Genomic DNA, 21515 nt, shown 5'->3' with positions numbered 1-21515 from the left:
AGACTTATTTAGTCTTCAATAACCCGACATCGCGTTTCCTTTCTTCAAATTCAATCTTCAAACGTTGAAGCTTCTCTCTACACGTTTTGCCCAAAACAAGCTCTCTTAAAGTTTAGTATTTAGCCATGAGTGCTTATTAAATTGATTATTGCTATTATTATTGGTTGAGCATTCTTCATGTTAATCGTTTTTGAATGTAACACCTCTTGGTGTAAAATGCAATGGATTTAAAAAAGAAATTATGTCTTTGGCAAGATCCGCTGATCTGTCTGTGTAGGTATGGTACGAAACCGTTATTTGTTTTCAATCAATTGTTCCATTCGTGGCTACATAGGACAGCTTGGACAGTAAATCGCAGTTTTACAGAAGTTCATAAATAGTTCTGAATATATCCTGTTCAGTCTCAATGCCATATCCGGTAGTTCCCCAAAAATATGGAATTCCACACCATAAACTGAAAGGAATATGATAAACTGAGATCATCATAGATATTTGTGCTATCACCATATTCAATGGAATATGCAATAAAGCTTCAAACTTATATTTTCATTTGATGACTCAAACTGGATTTCAATTCAGTTATTTTTTGAGAGATCATAAGGCAAGACAGTACATGATTTGAGAGCGAAATAATGAGATACTTTACACATAGAGAACTAGATATTTCAGAGGTTTTGACCAAAGTCTTTTGTAAAATCACAACTTCTGAACGATTTTGAATGCTTTGTGTGATGCATATGCTCAATTTGGAAAGCTCCCGACCAAGCTCTGCTGGAGAGTTTGGCAAAGCCAGCCACGGAATCGGAAAAGGAGGAGGAATCTGGCGACCAAAGGGAAGAGAAGCGTGGGCGAGAGAGTAGCGGTATGCACGTGGCCTGATGCTTGGAACTCTTTGGAACTGAAATTTAGTCGTTATATTCAAAGGTACGTTTTGAATGTGCTGTTAAACAGAAAGCTGATATTATTTTAAGAACGTAGAAGTGTTTCTTGTGACCTTGAATTGTGTAAAAAGTGTAAATATACTGTTTTTTGTTGTTTCGGAATGAGTGCGTAGTTACTTTCTTCATGTCAGGTATACATGTTACGGTGAAACACCGAAATCTGGAGAATGTCAACTTCCACCGGGGAATGTCAACATTCACATAGTCGCTTGGTGTAGGTCCGAAATAATTTTCAAATACTCTTATTTCTGACTTACACTGGTAAATGTCAACATTCACCATGTACTAATAGGGAATGCTGAACATATAAGAATATTATATTTTCTTCTCCGTCATTCAGTCGCGAAAAAACGCACTTGAGACTTAAAATAAGAACTTAAGAATATAAGAACTTAAAACACACAGCACATTCAAAATGAGAAAGGAAAATAATAGAAGTTAAAAACTTACTAAATTATGTGATTCAAATCTTATTTATTACAACAACTTAAACTATTATGACACTTTGAATTGCACAAGAGGCCCTTGCATTTACAACTGCATTTATTTGTGGAACACTTCCTCTTGCAATGACAAGCGTGTACATATACTCCTCTCTTTTCGACCTACACCAGAGCATATCTGTGATTGTCGACATACACCGGTGAGGGTCCGAATATACAAGAATGTAATGCAATATTCGATCTTTCACCAACGTATTTGGTGAATGTTGACATTCTCCGGTGAAAGTCGACATTCTTCGATTTCGGTCTTTCACGGTAACATATACACCGAAGAGCCATTATGACCACCCTCCATCTATAACAATGGGCTCTCACAGGAACAAAAACACTGCGCGTGCGCGGTTGATGTTGGAGTATATAAAGCCGCTATGCATTGTCCCTCTGCTACACCTTAAACTATTTCCCAGACTTCCGGTAAAAAGCTAAAATCTTTCTTCTTCCCAAGCCAGGAAAAGATGCTATTCAGCCAAATGGGTATCGCTCAATTAGCCTCCTTTCTAGTCTTGGATCTAAGAACGACTTATCCTAAAGAGGCTGGAACCATACTTCCATCTTCTTCATCAGTATGGTTTCCGTAAAAACTTAACTAACACTAGACAACTAATGAGAATCGTTGAGTTGATAAGATCCGCCTCTCATAACAAGCAAAGTGTTGCGCTCATTATGCTAGACGTGGCGAAAGCCTTTGACTGCGTCTAGCACGAGGGGCTCATCTTCAAACTCATCAACTTGGTCATTCAAAGAGAACTGATTCTCCTCATCTATTTCTTTCTTTAACAGCGTACTTTTTTCGTCACCCATCTTGCTTGCTACGCCGACCATACGGCGGTAGCCATCAAATCTATCAAAACCAATCAAGCAATCACCAAGATGCAGAACTATCTTTATACAGTGGAAGACTGACAGTGTCCAACTGGCGGGTCAAAATCAATACGAGCAAATCTCAACTACTAAACCTCTGGAAGAATCGAAAACTCACCAACTTTAAAGAGCTTCTTTTGTTTCAAGAACCAGTTCCTATCGTCAGTCAAACCAAATACTTAGGCATCATTCTGAATCAAAGACTTACATGGAGCAAACGACATCAAAAGCGTCAGAAGAAAAGCAATTGGTATCATGAGGAGATTTCTCCCGGTTATAGGGAAATTTTCTAATCTCAGCCTTCGTACCAAGGTACATATCTACAATACGTGCGTCAGACGCTTTTTATGTTACGTTGCTCCTGCATAGAACACGGTTGAACACACACGCATAGTTTGGTATAATATCGAGTCTAAGTCCCTCTGCTACATCTCCAGGTCCACGTGACTACGCGGACCAATGCGAATATAAGATGCCGTCTTAGAACTGGATAACGACATTGGTCATTTCCTTTTAACTGGGACATTTATGAACTCAATTTGGACTCCACCGTATACAGAATATTTTTATGAGAAAAATAAGTGGTCGCACTTGTAAATATGTAAATATTTTGCAACTGCAATTACACTTTTAATAATTGTATGCTGTGACTCGGATGTCTGCAGCTGGTTGGGTGAGTGGCACGGGCTCCAAATAGTCTGCAAATATCTAATTGTGCAACTTTCAATGCTGTGAATAATGTATATTGTTTCATTTTACATATTATTTTGATTTTGTACCATGTATTTCTTTATCATGTACCTGGAACAAGATCTTATGAAGTAGTTGGCAAGGCCTTCCCCGTCGTTTCCTGATTCGAAGATCCACGTCACATGACTCTCAGCGTTGCATGGACTTTCCTCCCGACGATGTGAACTTCAGTCAGGCAGTTCCCACACTGAAGCAGGGTGCTTCGCTTCTTTTTCCCTTCAAATGAGCCTCTTCGGAAGAAATCTTCTATCTGGATTCCTCACCGCTAAGCCCAGAAAAGGATTTAAAAAGGAACTGGTAACACCAGGCTAGAATTACCTGCTGAACATCAATATAACCCCAAAGTTTCCCTCTGCTAGCTTGGGGCTGTGTACCGACTCTGAAGCACTGAATACCTGAAGAGCTCATAGAAACAATATAAAGAAAGATAGCCGGAACAAAGCATGTATAGTACACGCTAATCACGTCAATAAATTGGAACTTGAAACTCTTTCCAAATATAGCGCGATTAGAGACATAATGGGAAAAGCAGCTGATTCATCAGACTTCGATAAAGGTCAAATCGTTATGGATCTGCGACTGAGAACATCAATATCAGAAACGCCGCTTTTAGTGGGCTGTTCACTGGCAGTTATTGTGATTTAAGCGATTATTCGCTTAAATATTTCACTAGGTTCCTCCACTCTTAGTTAATAGATAAAAGGGAGGAACACTACGACTTCATGTCTGAATATGCCTCGTATTCTACTGCTGACTGTGGACGGGGACAAAGTCTGCTTACCATAGGTTAGTCGGTTTTACTCCATGTCCACTACTACCAAGTGAGAGAACCCCCGAAGAGAGACAAGCGTCTTCAGCAGGCGAGCAAATGATAGTGTATATCTGCAATTGTATTTCGATTGTTCATGTGGAATAAACCTGGATTAACCATAAAGCTAAATAAAAACATGCTTAGAACATCAAGGAAACCACAAAAACTTCACATTTATTTTTGCCATGGACTGCAAGGCTCAGCTAAACCAAGACCGAAAGAGATGGAACAGAGGGGAAGAGAAGGTGTTATACTGTAAATGAATGAGGGGCAGCAAAATCTTTTAAGCTCTTAGGGCATCCAAAAGTCTTAATCCGGCTCTGATCTGGCAGTAGGCAACTATAACGCTGTAGGTTACATGCTTTCACTGAATGTTACTAAGACTATACACATAATAATATACAAAGTAATATAGACATAAAAGCAGGATACAGCAATGTAAATAGGCAATAAAATGCAATTAAGATTCACAGAATAGAACCCAGCGTGTTAAGTGCATTCTTTATTTACAGCTAATACATAGATGAATGAGTAAATTAAATTCCATTCTTAATTTTAATTATGGGACGATGGTAATAATGATGCTATTGCCTCGTATGATACTGTAATCCAAAGAAATCTGAAATGAGTCTCTAAAACATACGATTTCAGTTTATTGGTTAATAAATATTACGTCCTCTTCAAAGTAATTCCCCTGCGATTGCAATGAGTTTAGCCTGCTTCTAATTCTCGAAGCATGTATAAAAATTGTTTCCGTAAATAATATTATCTGTATCATCCTGGATAGAATGATATCTGATCCCCACGAGCTGAAATAAAAGTACTGAAGTCTCAGTCCATGGATTTGACGATGGAATAATATAACAGACAACTAAGTCCACCACGATCAACAACCATTCTTTTAATTTGATAGGTCCAAGCTTTTGGTGACTTTGGGGAGGAGAGACTTGGTGTATTGCAACTCCCATGTTAAAGCATCTCGAATATATTCAGTATAAATGGGGTCAATCTTGCTAAAAGCTTTTTAGAAATAGTTTCGCTTTCAGTGCATTTATGCAACAGATGATCCATATTAGTTCTTGCATGTCCGTTTCTTAAGATGAACTCCGGGTCTACAACGCCTTAACAATCTTATTGGGAAGGCAGAAGTCCATCTATGAACTTAAAGTCAGAATAGGTATGAGATTCTTGATAACATTTTTCATACTTTTCTCCTTTTATTTTAATAATTTATTTTGATTAAGAGTCGTAATATTTACACATGTTTTGTACGTTCAATAAAGGAGCTACTGCTATTTTCACTTTAGGTAGCTTTGCATTTCATCGAATTTTAAACTGATTGAATACCATTTTATTCAATTCAAGTTGTCCTTATTGTTTTCAGCAGCACTTGCGTCTTTCACGCTAGTGATATTTTGAGTGGCGACCTTTGCTTAAAATTATTAAGGAAACAAAATGAAGTCATTTTTCAATCTTAAGTTAATTGATAATTATTACATTAATTGTAGAAAAGCATCTGCAACAAAAAAGATTTTTTATTCATGTTTCTGTCCATTTTATTTACATACATAAATTTGACTCTTCTCCAAGGTATGGATATTTCCGGATCTTAATGGTCTGCTAGAGAATCTAACAAATACTGTATGACAAAATGTATTATTCATAGTCTCTGGTGCAAATGAACACGTGCAGTATATTTGTTTTACACATGCAAAACATGTTTTTAATAAAATCGTGATGAGTATAATCAGATAAAAACATATTTGTTTTTGTATAATAAGTACTAAAAGGTAAAATCGTATTTTTTTCTCTTAATGTATCATACAGTATTTAAGACTTAAAGCAGAATTATCTTTGTTTCTATTGGTTTATGGCGTTAAAAAGCTCAAATGGAATTGTAAGATGCTTTTAAACTCAAATGGGTGACGCAAATCAGGTTCAAGGATTTTTCTTCGGATGGAGTGTTATCTATGACCTTCAAGTCTGACCTCTTAACAGAAATACATCAAATCGTTTTCCCCCATCTTCTGATACTAATCTGCATTTATTTCGTGATTTTAAGAAACAAATTCTACGTGGAAAACTGGTATGATTCCCTAGGTCTCATAATAATGTTGTTCTTCAGACACAATTGCATTTCAAATCTGTATAAAATTAAGAATTTTAATATATGTGTCGCACCCTTTGAAAACAGGAGTAAACGTCCTTAAAAAAACTATCCTATATATGAATATATATATATATATAAAAATCTGAAAAGTTTCAGATTTTAAATTATGTCCAAAGGGGCGTTTCTTAACATTTTGTGTTAGCTTTATTTATTAAATATCGTGTTCTTCGCACTTAAACCATAAAATTCAGTTCAATAGCAATATCACAAAATAATTTTTAAATGAGCATATCCCCTTTAAAATTTCCGATACACTGTCTCACGCGCTAGACATAAAAAGGAATGCCAATTAAAATTTTTCTGACGATAGTCCACAACCCTGGGTAGAGGATACTGATGCTACTTTGAAGCCGATCTTCTGTGAGACGATCCCCATTTTGGAAGCTGGCTGTCAAAACTTCCTTAGTTGAAAGTTTGTCTAATTCCTCCTTAATCTAAACCTCAGCTCTCTCAATATTCATAAAAGAATTCAGGACCCATTGAGGGAATTCAAGAGACAAAATATCCTCAAAACGCTCAGAAAAGTCTTTGTGTAAAGACTCAGAGTGTTGACAATAAACTTGTGTTTCATCGAAGAGAATTTCACTGCTCTTATGCAAATGCGACAAGACTGGAAATTACCTGAACTCGTTGAGACCAAAATTCTGCTTCCATAAAGTGAGTTTTTTTAGGAAGGCAGAAATGACAAATTTTGTTGTGATCAAATTGAGTTCTTCGCCTCGAATCTGGAAATTAATTCCATTAAATTTTGCGAATAAATCGGTCATGTAAGCAACATCAGTCTTAAATTGCAGCAATCTGTTTTTCAGAGCTATATCTTTCTCTTCTAAGAACTGAAGTACAAAGTCGAAAATATTCCAGAACCTACTGAGGCAGGCGGCTTTGGAGAGCCAGCGAACCTCGGTATGCAGAAGCAAACAATTGAATTCTTCATGGTTTTCCTTACTCAGCTGCTCGAATAATCGTTCGCTGAGAGAGCATTACTGAGAATTTCGTTCACAGCAGAGATGACATATTGTAATGACTAAGGCAAACGGTCCCTGAGTTTTTTGCAACTAAATGCTATCTATGAATGAAGCAGTGAATAGTTAAAATACTTGGTAGCTCTTTCTTAAGAAGAGCGATAAACCCACAATGACGACACATCATTGCAGAAGCTCCATCAGTGGCAACTGACATAACATTCGCAAGAGGAATATTTTTCTTGTTAAAATAATCTTTGATAGTGTAGACACATGAGGTTATTTCGAAGAAGGAGACATGAAAAATGAGTAATGCCCTCGTCGAGACTTGAAAGTCGGACCTCTCGAATACGCACAGAGTGTGCTGACCACGAAGGCATGCTAAGAAGGCGGCAGAAAACCTTATAACAGTATTTAAAAACAGATCCCCCTTTAGTTATCTGCAATCAAGCTTTTTCCAAAAAACATCTCTTGAATAACCTTTCCTTCCTTCACAAAAGGACGTAGGCTAACAGTAAAGCCTCTTTTGTACTAGGCAAGGTTGATTCATCAACATGAGGCGAAAATTCGGTGGGTATCAAAAGTTTGCATAAGGAAGCTTCAACATCTTCAGTCTCTGCTGCAAATAATTCGTCGTCGCACTGTTTCATTGCTTAATGGGACACTTTTTATAATATTAGATGCGGCTGGATGGTGTAAAAGCGTTTCTAAAACTTCTCTGACAACCGGCAGTATCAACTCTCCGCCCGATGTTTTTAGCTTTCCCCCATTTAGCAATTAATTTTGATATATTATAAGAGCTAATTCAGAAGACAAACAACAAAAATCAGCGTTATATTTACAAAACTTTTCACAGGACTAGTTTCGATGGTTTTACCGAACCACCATCCTTAGCTGCAAAACCGCAAATGAACAAGATAGGGAAAAAAATGATTAGATAAGATAAGAAAGCCTGGACAAGAATAAGCAAGTGGAGCCATCTGTTGGTGAAACCAGAACTAAAACATAATTTCTTTAAAGGCCGAAGGCAAATTTGGATTGGAATTAGGATCGTTAACTAGAACAGAAAGATTTTTATGAATGTGAAATGCCTCTAGAAAATCCAGTTCTCCAATGGAAGATATTTTTTGAATAATTTTGGGAGCAGAAAAATTGAAAGTGTGATTTTCGGACCAACAATGTTGCGCAACAGAAGACTTCTGTGTTTCCTTTTTCCTAACATATGCCTCATGTTCCTTGACGCGAAATTTTAAGGCTCTCTTAGTTTGGCCAATGTAAATTAAACCACACTGGCAAGGAATCCTATAAATACCCCAGGAATTCATATCCGGAATGGGGTCCTTGAGTATGGAACTCGGAATTTTATTGATGGGAGAATAAACAACTCGAAAGTTAAATTTCTGCAAAATATGTGCAACTTTATAGCTAATTGATGGAAAGAAGGGAATGACAACAGAATTTTTATAATCTCCTAAAACAAGAGTGTGCCTTTTAGTGTGTTGAGATGAGAATTTTTTAACTGCTTGATTAATAATGTTGGGTGAAAATCCCCTGTCAATAGCTATTGCTTTTAAATAATTTAGTTCTTCATCAAGGGCTAGTTTGGAGGAGGAAACTTGAAGAGCACGGAAAACATAGGAATAAAATGAAGCTAACTTTTGTTTAGTCGGATGACATGATTTAAAGTGCGGTGGAAGGCAAACCGATAAAGGTTTACGGTAAACTGTAGTACTGAAGTTGGATGTGTTACGTGTGACCAGAATGTCGAGAAACTGAAGAGAATTGCAAGTCTCAAGTTCAAAAGTGAACTGAATAGCAGGATCAATAGAATTCATTGTTGAAAGAACTTTATTTAAATCATCTTTATTACCTTCAAACAGGGTAAAAGTATCGTCTACGTAGCGGAACCATGCCGGGAAGTTTAAAGTTTCAAACAATTTTGATTCATAATAATGCATATAGATATCAGCCAGGATGGGACTGAGGGGGCTTCCCATGGCTAATCCTTCAGTTTGCTTGTAATATTTATTTTGGAAAACAAAATGTGTTTTTTTCAAACAGAGTTGAGTGAGAGAAATTAGCTCATCAATTTCGATGCAAGAGAAATGAAATTCGCGAAGTCTGGTTTCTAGACATCTTAATGCACCCTCCACCGGGACATTGGTGAATAATGATTTTACATCAAAAGAAACCATGAGTAAATTACTAGGAGAAATGTTTTTAACCTTTTTTACAAACTCTATTGAATTTTTTATGGTGTAAATGTTGGTGTCCGCCGATAACATCGCGGCAAAAACATCGCGGACGGAAACGTCGCGGAAAAAACAACGCAAGGCGAAAATGTCGTGCTACAAAACATCGTGGGCGAAAACATCGCAAAGAGAAAACATCGCAGTTCTAAAACATTGCGGTACAAAATATCGCCGTCGAAAATAAAGCGGTTCAAAAACTTCGCAGTTTAAAAACATCGTCGTCGAAAATATCGTGGTAAAAAATAAAGTATCTACAAATCATCGTATGACGATAACATCGCAGACATACTTTTTTCAGGTTTTAATAATTGTAAATGGATATTCCCTAACGATTTGTGAGCGCAAGATGTTAAGAAGGAGAATTTTTACTTTCACATTTTTTTATTAACTAATAAATTTTTGCTGAAAAAGTAAGAAGGAAACTTAAGCATAGAAAATTAAATGCAACTTATAGATTATAGTTTTCATGAAAAATTACCAGTAAAAACTTTATAAAAAACGATTTATTAATGGCCTTTGTTAGTTAACTATGTCGGTTTAAAATTCTATTAAGTGCTATAAGTTGCATTAATTTTCTATGCTTAAGTTTCCTTTTTATTTTCTCAAAAAATTTATTGATTAATAAAAAATATGAAAGTAAAAATTATCCTTCTTTCCATCTTGCGCTCACAAATCATTACGGGAATATCCATTTACAATTATTAAAACCTGAAAAAAGTATGTCTGCGATGTTATCGTCATGCGATGATTTGTAGATACTTTATTTTTTATCACGATATTTTCGACGACGATGTTTTTAAACTGCGAAGTTTTTGAACCGCTTTATTTTCGACGTCGATGTTTTGTACCACGATGTTTTAGAACTGCGATGTTTTCTCTTTGCGATGTTTTCTCCCACGATGTTTTGTAGCACGACGTTTTCTCCTTGCATTGTTTTCTCCGCGACGTTTTCGTCTGCGATGTTTTCGGCTGTAACCGTAAATGTTATTGTCTAAGGGAGTGGAAAATCTAGAAACCAAATATTTAGCTAAATGGATACGAGGTAGTACCTAAATTTGATACAATAGGGCGGAAAGGAATACCACTTTTATGAATTTTGGGAAGAGCATATAATCTGGCACAATTCGCAATAGATGGGATAAGCGAATGTTTTAAGTTGCTTGAAATGATTTGCGAAGATTTGATCGCAGTTTTTATTTTTGACAAGTCGGAAGGTGAAGGATCTTTAGGGATCGGATTATATGGTCCTTCGTTTAAGAGTTTAGTGACACCATCGATGTAAGTGTTCTTATCCATGACGACTATCTGGCCACCTTTGTCGGCCTTTAAAATGATAGTATCCGGGTTAGAATGAATTTCGCGCATTGTAGCTCTTCCTCTCGCAGTTAGATTTGGTTTCAAAGGTTTATTATTGAATTTCACATTATGAGCGATAAGATGCCTAATCATTTCTTTCTGTGAATCTGAAACTTTACTGAACTTGAAAGCTTTTTCGATAGGAGCCAAAATCTTTGGAATCGAGGGTTTACAGGTTTGTGAGAAGTTAAAATTATATTTTAGAATTCTCTCTTGTTCTTCTGAAAGACTAACATTAGAAATATTAACTATTGGTTTGATGTTTACAATGGGAAGATTTTTTGAACTACTTGAACTGGAAGACTGTAAAAGGAGTTTTTTGAATTTAACTGCAAGGGTGTTATTATGACGGTTAACTGCATTCTCCGTTCTAGACCAAGACTTTTGTTCAAGGGCAGTGAATTTTGGATATGATTTAGCGAGTTCCAGATGAAGCTTATAGAGTTCATGTTCAATTTTGGACAATTGTTGACGTGTATCCCTTATCACGGACCGAAGTAAGGCAAGCTTGCAAATTAACAGAATTCTTGAAACGCGACTCGAAGGTTTTTGATTAGATTTGATTTGAATAAAATTGGGGATCAATTTTTTACATTTACATTTAAGTAAAAAGTCAAGATGATTCAGGAATTTTTGCCGTTTCAGGCGTAATTTAGTGAAACGATTAACGGATGAGGGCATGATAAACAATGCAGAAAATCAAACTAAATTAACTAAGCAATAATAAAGCACACACAAAACAGCAGAAAAATCCCTCACTGAAATGAATAGAAAACAAAACGTTTGTAAGCAAAATGCATGAAATCATACAAGCAAAGCACAATATCCAAATATACAAAACATAAACATAACTTGAAAATTGCAAAAAAGTACTTACCGAAACTCATGCAATCACAAAATGGCGGCCACACCACGTGCAAAAAAGAAAGCAAAAAGTAAGCCTGTTTGGGGCTTCTATAATTAAGACACAATAACACGCCGAATAAATACTAATTCAGAAGACAAACAACAAAAATCAGCGTTATATTTCCCTGCCAGTGTCGTTTAATTTACATTGGCCAAACTAAGAGAGCCTTAAAATTTCGCGTCAAGGAACATGAGGCATATGTTAGGAAAAAGGAAACACAGAAGTCTTCTGTTGCGCAACATTGTTGGTCCGAAAATCACACTTTCAATTTTTCTGCTCCCAAAATTATTCAAAAAACATCTTCCATTGGAGAACTGGATTTTCTAGAGGCATTTCACATTCATAAAAATCTTTCTGTCCTAGATCTAGTTCTGTTCTAGTAAAATGCATATTTACTGCTATTTTATCAGCTCTTTTATTAGTAAAAAAAATATTTCCTTCAAATAGAAAAAATGCATATATGAATTTATTTCTTAGGGGGATGCAAATGGAATCACAAAACACTACTAAAATTAATCCAAATTGTGAAATTCTGTCAATCTTTCTATTATTTGCATTTTATAAGGTAATTTGTTTTAAACTTACTTTTGTGATAATCCTTTAACTCTCTTAGGTACCTCAGGATATTGCTAGTACGTGATGAGTAAAAGACATACACGAGAAGCATTTCTGAAAGATACTGCATAGTTTGCAGTATTTTTAAAAGATTAATTAAAAGATATACACTGGTGTGCAAAACTTAAGAACGAGACGGTTTTTTCAATATAACTTTGTACAAAAGCTTTCCAAATCAACACATTTAATACCGTAAGATCCCCAATACGTAAGGACATGAGTAATGTAAGCAACACTTACTAAAAGAGAAATCAGAGGGATAAAAAGAAGCTTTATTGAATAAGTAGCATGGAGCGCAATGCGACTGAAGGCCGAAACATCCCTGTGATGGGTGTCCAGCAAGAAACATCCGGTCTTTAATAGGGGACATGATCTCCCCTGACTGCTAGGCAGGTTTCACAGCGTCTGCCCATGCTGAGAATGAGGGTGTCAATGAGTTGTTGAGGCATTGCTGCCCATTCGTCTTGCAGCGCCAATCGAAGCTCCGGAATCGTTACTGGTGGTAAGGTACGAGCTGCCAAGCGTCTGCCTAGAAAATCCCATACATGCTCGATGGGATTGAGATCCGGAGATCGTGCCGGCCAATCCATACGTTCAATATCCTTACTCTCTAAGAGCTGTTCGGCAGCTACTGTGCGATGACATGGTGCATTGTCGTCCATGAAAAGGAACTGCGGACCCATAACGCCTCTAAAAAGACGCACATATAGAAGAACAATCTCGTTACAATAACGGGTCCCGTTGACTGAACCTGCGTTGAAGATGTGAAGGTCTGTACGACTACCAAGCATGATGCCTCCCCAAACGAGAACACCGCCACCTCCATACCTGCCCCTTTCAATGATGTTCGAGGGATGATTGCGACTTCCCCGCTCTCTCTAGATGAGTATGCGATGAGAATCGCTACTCAGACTGAATGTGCTCTCATGTGTAAAGAGTACTCGTCCCCATTCATTGTCTCTCCAATTCCGGTGTTCTCGGCACCACAGAGAACGCCTTCTCCGATGGGCAGGCGTTAGAGGTACACACCGTACAGGGCGTCGTGCAAACAGACCACCACCGTGCAGTCTTCTGTCCACGGTAAAACGCGATATCGGTCTTCCAGTCGCCTGTGTCGTGTGTCTAGCGATTTCTCCCGCTGTCTCCCGCCTGTCTCTTCTGGCCTGTAAGGCAATATACCGGTCATCTGCGGGTGTGGATCCTTGTGGACGACCACTACTAAACCTCCAGATAGCTGTTCCTGTAGTTTGAAATTGTCTCTAAAGTCGTGAAACGATGCTGTGAGCAATTCCGAACTCTGCAGCCGCACTTGTCACACTGTGGCCTTCCTCCAACTTCCCAATGATTCGACCTCGGGTAAAAGCATCCAGATGTCGTCTAACAGATTGATTATTCGCCATTTCTCGCTGAGGCAGCAACTCGGTGTGATTTTAACTGCTATACGGCGTGCAATCTCTTTGCCAGAAATACTGATCTTACACCGACAACATGCTTTATACTACTCAGACACTCCCCCATTACGTCTACCTGCATATCTGCGCATGAGCTACCGCACATCACCTTACTTAATCTCCTGATTGGTCTTTCTGTCCGCTCTGCCTCTTCGTTCAGCTGATATGCTAATTTTTCGACTTCGTCCTTAATTTTTGCACACCAGTGTATTTTACTTTACGACATTTTTTAATCATTTTTTCCGTGGGGATTGATACTGATCTTAAGCAGCGTGTTTAAGAACAAAAGAAATGCGTTATAAAAATAACAAGTAATAATTAAAATCATTTCTCATATCTCAACACTAAGGAAAACTGAGTCTTGATTCTAAATCGCAAAAGTTAAATCAATATCAGTAAGCGGATTTCAACTAAGGGAAGTCTTATCGATCTGCCATTTTTTGTAGAGTTGGACGACTATCTACGAAACTGATTGAAAGATCTGATTCACTTTATTTAATAAACAGTGATTCTAGGATCGAACTGTACCCATGAATTTTAAGCCGCCATAAAAAGGGGGGATTGAGAATTAAATGAAGGATAAGGACATTGCCCAGAGCATAAAATTGAAGAGGTATTGATAAATTGACGACATGAGATTACTGGCAGAAGTTCTTTAAATACAAATCATAACACAACCACTTGCTTAATTTTATGCAACATTTACAATGTACTAATACAGAAATAAGAAAATAAATTAATAAATAATAATAAAGTTAAAAAATTTATCTGGTGCAGGCAAGGACAGCGCTAGACTTCTTGCCGCCTGCCACGGCGCATATATTGAACAAAACGGCGGCCCTTGGCGCAGGAAACGAAATACTGAAACGTAATTAATTATTTACATATTATTACTTAAGATGGCCATTGGCCACTTGACATAGTTACGAGAATCGTAATCATAATTGTAGATAGGAATGATGTTGTTATTTGATTTCCTAATATTTAAATAGAAACTGTGCTCCAAGTGATGGCATTAGGCACGAAATTTTGCTATGCCCAATTCTTCATGAATTCAGACGATTTACCTAAGGATGCAATTCTGTACAGTCTGAAGTTGCTTCCGGTTAGTTTTACAAGGATATGGTTAAATAGGGCAGGCATACTGAACATCAAACGTAACATAGTTTTGTAAATTTATGACTTATTGTCTAGACATAAAACGCCGTTCCGAGCAATTAAGGGGAAAAGTTTAGATACCCGAAACTTCTAAACAATAGATTGTATACGTGAGGACGATGTGAAGTTTTTAACAAGACCTTCTGGATTTCGAGAGAACAAATACATTAGTAAGAACCGAGAAGTAGAAGTAAGATGAAAACACCTGACACGAATGGTTCTTGAGTTCTTGAGTACCAGCTATGTCTAGGTGGTGTAACAATTTATCTACACAAAATGCCTTACAAAGATGTGTTATAAAAAAACGGGGGGTAAGATACCTAAATGCCAAACAGTTGACATAAACTGAATAACAATTAATTAACTAAATACAGGAATACAAAATATTAAAACTAGAGCCAGAGGGAAAACTATATGCAATGTTTACAAAATACGCAGATAATTAGAAGTTGCAACATATTTATTTTATTGTATATATTCTTGTGTTTATTTCGTGAGACTGATATTTCGATGATATTTTTTATGATTTTCGGAATCATAAGTCTAATTAACAGAAGATATTTTTAAACACATTATGTCATGTACTCGTATAATGGCAAAATACGCTTCAACGTTCTGCTTAAATATGTGAGTTTTCTGATCTCGTTTCAGAATTCAACAGAATTATTGACAAACAGAGATGAAAGTTATAGTAATACTATATCTTATCGATTTATAATATACGTCATTTATAACTACTTTTAAAATAATTTTCATCAGTATTTTAATTGTTAACAGATTCATCTAATTCACTGCATTAATTTTATAAGTAGTATTTCATTTCTCTCTTCTTTGATGTTTCCTGATATAGCCATAATATTTCCTTTTTTCATATGTTTCATGAATTTAAATCATTTACCGAACATATAAAACAGACATAAACACTTTTCTCTTTAGTAATACTAATATTAGTTTAATAATACATTTAAATTTAGCATCAAAGTAATCCATTTATTATATGGAGTAAAACCTTTATTATACTGGCAATACATATACACTGGTGTGCAAAAATTAAGGACGAAAATTAATCCAAAAATTAAGTCGAAAAATTAGCATATCAGCTGAACGAAGAGGCAGAGCGGACAGAAAGACCAATCAGGAGATTAAGTAAGGTGATGTACGGTAGCACATGTGCAGATATGCAGGTAGACGTAATGGGGGAGTGTCTGAGTAGTATAAAGCATGCTGTCGGTGTAAGATCAGTATTTCTGGCAAAGAGATTGCACGCCGTATAGTAAGATGAAAAGTAAGTAAGATGAAAATCACACCGAGTTGCTGCCTCAGCGAGAAATGGCGAATAATCGATCTGTTAGACGACATCTGGATGCTTTTACCCGAGGTCGAATCATTGGGAAGTTGGAGGAAGGCCGCAGTGTGACAAGTGTGGCTGCAGAGTTCGGAATTGCTCACAGCATCGTTTCACGAATTTGGAGACAATTTCAAACTACAGGAACAGCTATCTGGAGGTTTAGTAGTGGTCGTCCACAAGGATCCACACCCGCAGATGACCGGTATATTGCCTTACAGGCCAGAAGAGACAGGCGGGAGACAGCGGGAGAAATCGCTAGACACACGACACAGGCGACTGGAAGACCGATATCGCGTTTTACCGTGGCCAGAAGACTGCACGGTGGTGGTCTGTTTGCACGACGCCCTGTACGGTGTGTACCTGTAACGCCTGCCCATCGGAGAAGGCGTTTTCTGTGGTGCCGGGAACACCGGAATTGGAGAGACAATGAATGGGGACGAGTACTCTTTACAGATGAGAGCAGATTCAGTCTGAGTAGCGATTCTCATCGCATACTCATCTGGAGAGAGCGGAGAAGCCGCAATCATCCCTCGAACATCATTGAAAGGGACAGGTATGGAGGTGGCGGTGTTCTCGTTTGGGGAGGCATCATGCTTGGTCGTCGTACAGACCTTCACATCTTCGACGCAGGTTCAGTCAACGGGACCCGTTATTGTAACGAGATTCTTCTTCCATATGTGCGTCTTTTTAGAGGCGCTATGGGTCCGCAGTTCCTTTTCATGGACGACAATGCACCATGTCATCGCACAGTAGCTGCCGAACAGCTCATAGAGAGTGAGGATATTGAACGTATGGATTGGCCGGCACGATCTCCGGATCTCAATCCCATCGAGCATGTATGGGATTTTCTAGGCAGACGCTTGGCAGCTTGTACCTTACCACCAGTAACGATTCCGGAGCTTCGATTGGCGCTGCAAGACGAATGGGCAGCAATGCCTCAACAACTCATTGACACCCTCATTCTCAGCATAGGCAGACGCTGTGAAACCTGCCTAGCAGTCAGGGGAGATCATATACCCTATTAAAGATCGGATGTTTCTTGCTGGACACCCATCACAGGGATGTTTCGGCCTTCAGTCGCATTGCGCTCCATGCTATTTTTCAATAAAGCTTCTTTTTATCCCCCTGATTTCTCTTTTAGTAAGTGTTGCTTACATTACTCATGTCCTTACGTATTGGGGATCTTACGGTATTAAATGTGTTGATTTGGAAAGCTTTTGTACAAAGTTATATTGAAAAAACCGTCTCGTCCTTAAGTTTTGCACACCAGTGTATATCTTTTAATTAATCTTTTAAAAATACTGCAAACTATTATACTTTGCGAATTTTCAACTTCTGATTTTATCTTCTTTACCTGTACTTTTATTATCGTACTTATCACTTACTATCTTATTACTTTTATTATCAATTGTTATCGTATTGAACCCCTTTTTCTGTTAATTTTACCGCTTAAAAACCGGGAGAGAAACCCAGTGTTTCTCAACCTCTGCGGACCGTTGCCGATCCGCAAACTTTGTTCTCAGGTTCTTCCAAATTCAGAAGTATTATAACAATATACCTAACATTGTTCGTAAAAAAATAAATAAATAAAATAAAATAAAATCTGGCAACTGCGTTAATATGCATACTGCGTAACGCATTAGCTGAAACTTTCTCAGCGTGTCTCATGTTATGTGTTTTATTTATGTTTTGGTATTAGAGACCTATCATAGTGTTACAAACGTGTATTTGCGGGAAATCAGCACTCATGTTGAACGATACATATTAGTTTTCAGCAAAAAAACGCTTTTCATTTTTTGGAGTTCGTAGAGTTAATGGAGTTATTAGTGTAATAAATAGAAAAACACCTTTAAATATTTTTTAACAAGAAAACAGAAGCTAAGCATATGACAACGAGCTTTTTAACCAAATTAAATTGTTATTATGAATTCCGATGATTTCAGCTGTTGCCACTTACTTGAACAAAGCAAAAGCGACGTGGAGCTTCAGTTTGGTAGATCAGGGATTCTTAAACGCTTGTCCAGCGGACCATCACTGGGCCGCTGTTTTCATATACAATTATTTGGTGATTATTTTTTTATAAATTTAGGTGATTTTTCTGTAAGGTTATTTATTTATATATGATAATAAATGTTCTTAAACTTAATATGTTTCACAAACTATAATCAATCAACAAATGGACTGTATTCCTACACTTTTATTAAATTACACTTGTCAGCGATGCGAAATAATTGATACAAAATAAGCGAGCCATTCTACATGGCTGTCACAAACACAATTCTATCAATCAAATTATCTTGTTGCCACACTTAAAGTTCAAAACTAAAAGAAGAAAAACAAAAGGAATTTACGCTGTTTGCAACAATAAAATGAAGCAAACGATACTCACATAAACATCCTGGCCCTCGTTGAAATCCCAGGGGATTTCAACAGTTGGAGCATTTTGAAACTTCTTAGTCTGTAATAAAGATAAACATAAGAAAAATAATACAAAATATTATATGCGAAGCAGTTCATAGTTTTTTAGTCTGAATAGAAAGAGGACACAATTTCACGACTGGTCGTTTAATGACACCATGACCAGTTTTAATACTAGCAACTCTGACTCTTTGATCTGAGCCCGGATGAACAGCAATTATTCTCCCTAACCTCCATTTAAGAGGCGGAAGGTTGTCTTCTTTGATGAGGACTAAGTCATTGACTTCTAAATTGTTTTGACATTTTTGCCATTTAGGTCTTTGTTGAAGCTGAGACAGGTATTCTCGACTCCATCTTTTCCAGAAGTGCTGAAAAATAAACTGTCTGACATGCCATCTGTCAATGTGATTGAAGGAACTATAATTTAGATCTGGTTCAGGTATGGCAGTTAAAGACGTTCCTATTAGGAAATGACCAGGTGTTAATGCAGTTAAATCATTTGGATCAGCCGAAGTTGGACACAATGGCCTAGAGTTGAGACAAGCCTCAACCTGCGCTATCAAGGTCTGAAATTCCGGATAGGTCAGCACAGTATCACCAACAGTCCTTTTTAGATGTAATTTCATTGACTTTACTGCCGATTCCCATAGTCCACCAAAATGGGGAGATGATGGCGGGTTGAATATCCATTTTATTTCCTCTAAAGACTAAAATTTTTTAACTGTGCAAAAATTATAGAAGTACGATTTCCAACACTGAATATAAGATGAAAGAATGTTCAATATACTTTAGCAGGTCTGCGATTAACTGACTTCCCTCATTTAAAGATTTACTTTGTTATCCTGGTAGTAATTTCGCTATACCAGCTCCAGTTTCATGCATACTCCCCCCCTAAACTTTCTTTTCGGCTACTTACTTCTAAAATCATGGGGAAGTCCTTTATCCTTCGTCCGTCTGCCAATCTAAAGGCTATGCTAGACATCCGAGAAGTGGATACTCTAATCTATTCCGTTCTTCAAGCTACAGCAGTTCAAGCTTGGAAAAAAAACCCGTTTAGTGTCATTCTGCTTTTTGACTTTTTGTTTCATCTCTAGTATTCGCCAAGTAGAGTCTACAGTTAATTTTTCAAGTGGATTTGATAATAATAATACACTATAAACTTACTGTTATGGACTTAGATTTTTGTTACTCAACGATAGGGTATTGCCAAGGTTTTGTTTATTTGACTAGAGCAAACTACTTCAGAGTTATCTGCTTAAGAGAAGCGATGTCTTCGTAGAGGACTTTTTAAGGGAAAGAGGCTCATATATACGCTACAAATGGGAAAAACCACGAAAATATCCATGTATTAGCTCGTTCACCGGGATTCGAACTACCGGTGATCAGCGAATTTACCTTTAGTTGCTGATGGGCACCGGGATATTGCCCGAGGACTGTTTTTCCTATGGCTTGCGGCTATCTATGTCAGTATCCCAGAACCCGACTTTCATGACTCCTGATATCGATTTCTAAAGATATAGAGGTCATATGCATATTAAAACGTAAACAAAAAGTCTATAAAAATTATATTAAAGAATTCGCATCTGAAAAAGCACTTGAGATTCATGAACTTCTTTGAATTAGTTTCGTTTGCTTGTTTTGCCCTCGAACCTATATCCAAACTGCATTTAATTCTTTTTAAATTTAAATTTGCTTATTTACGTATTTATTTTTAATAATTTTTAGCTACTATGTAAAATCCCGTTCAAGCAAAATAAAATCTATAAATAGGCTCATGCCTAGGAAATTGACGGACGAGTAGGAAAGAAAGAATCTGCACCCGCTCTTGGGAATTGTTGCTTTTGTGCGAAACATAAAACCTAAATAACATTGTAGTATTTATTAAATTACTTTTATTAAATAATCTTTAAAGATATTATGTTTTAGTTTTCTTGTTTCATCAATAGCTTAATTCCTGTCCAGCCATTTTTATCTTATCTCATTTATTTGCACTTTGGCAGATGAAGGTGATGGTTCGGTAAAAACATTGAAACTAGTACCGTGAAAATTTGCAAATATAACCGTGATTTTTGTTGCTCACTTCTAAATTAATATTTGTTCGGCGTGTTATTTTAACCTAAATTATAGTTAGTTGATTACTTACTTATAGCAAAGCAGGCTAAGGAGAAATCTCTTTGAGCAATGCTGTCTATTGAAAAAATTGACATATGGATGGTAAAAAAGTCCCATGTAATAAGTAGTGAATAGAACAAGAACGTTGATGAAACAAATCTATTCGCAGGAAACTTAAACAGGGGTTAACTACTATTTTTCAACTGTCTTAGCCTCTTTACCGCTTATGCATACAATACAACTAAAAATATTCTGAAAGAAGCGAATTAAAATTTAATGGAAAAAAAGGAAATCGTGAGAATCAACCCGGGTATTTTTTGTATTATCCATCATCTAAGATAAGATATAGAATAAATGCAAATGAGAATTTAAATATGCACTTTCAATCAAATGTTACGAATATTATTCATAATTATAACAATAACATACTTCACATAACAGTATGTTAACTACTATTATCAATTCAGATTAACAATAGCGTAATTTATGTAAATACACAGAAGTGATCAGAACTGATCATGAAAGTCAGTGACGTAGGAACGGTATGACGCTAGCGGCCCCTATTTTTATTTAACTGCAAGTTTGGGGCATCGTTTGTTTGGACCAAGCCTTTCTTTAAGCATAGATCGTGAAAACAACAAGGAAACGGTAAGTGGTTTATATCTGTTAGAATGTTGTTATCCTTTTATTTTAACATTCTACAAGGAGTACAATTAATTTTAAAGATATTGAGTAGTATCCTAATAGAAAGCTTAATAATTTATTACTAATAATAGCACTCTTCGTAGCGCAGTATCTCTGGAATAGGTAATAAAGCATAAAACGTTTGATAATATTTGTAACTTTATTTTAAACACAGATATCATACATCATGACAAAATCGTAAAATTCAAATAAATT

Source organism: Stegodyphus dumicola, chromosome 1 (assembly GCF_044657685.1).
Source record: "Stegodyphus dumicola isolate Sdum_Otavi_A_Nest chromosome 1, ASM4465768v1".
Lineage (NCBI taxonomy): Eukaryota > Metazoa > Arthropoda > Arachnida > Araneae > Eresidae > Stegodyphus > Stegodyphus dumicola.
This window is presented reverse-complemented; position numbering follows the sequence as displayed.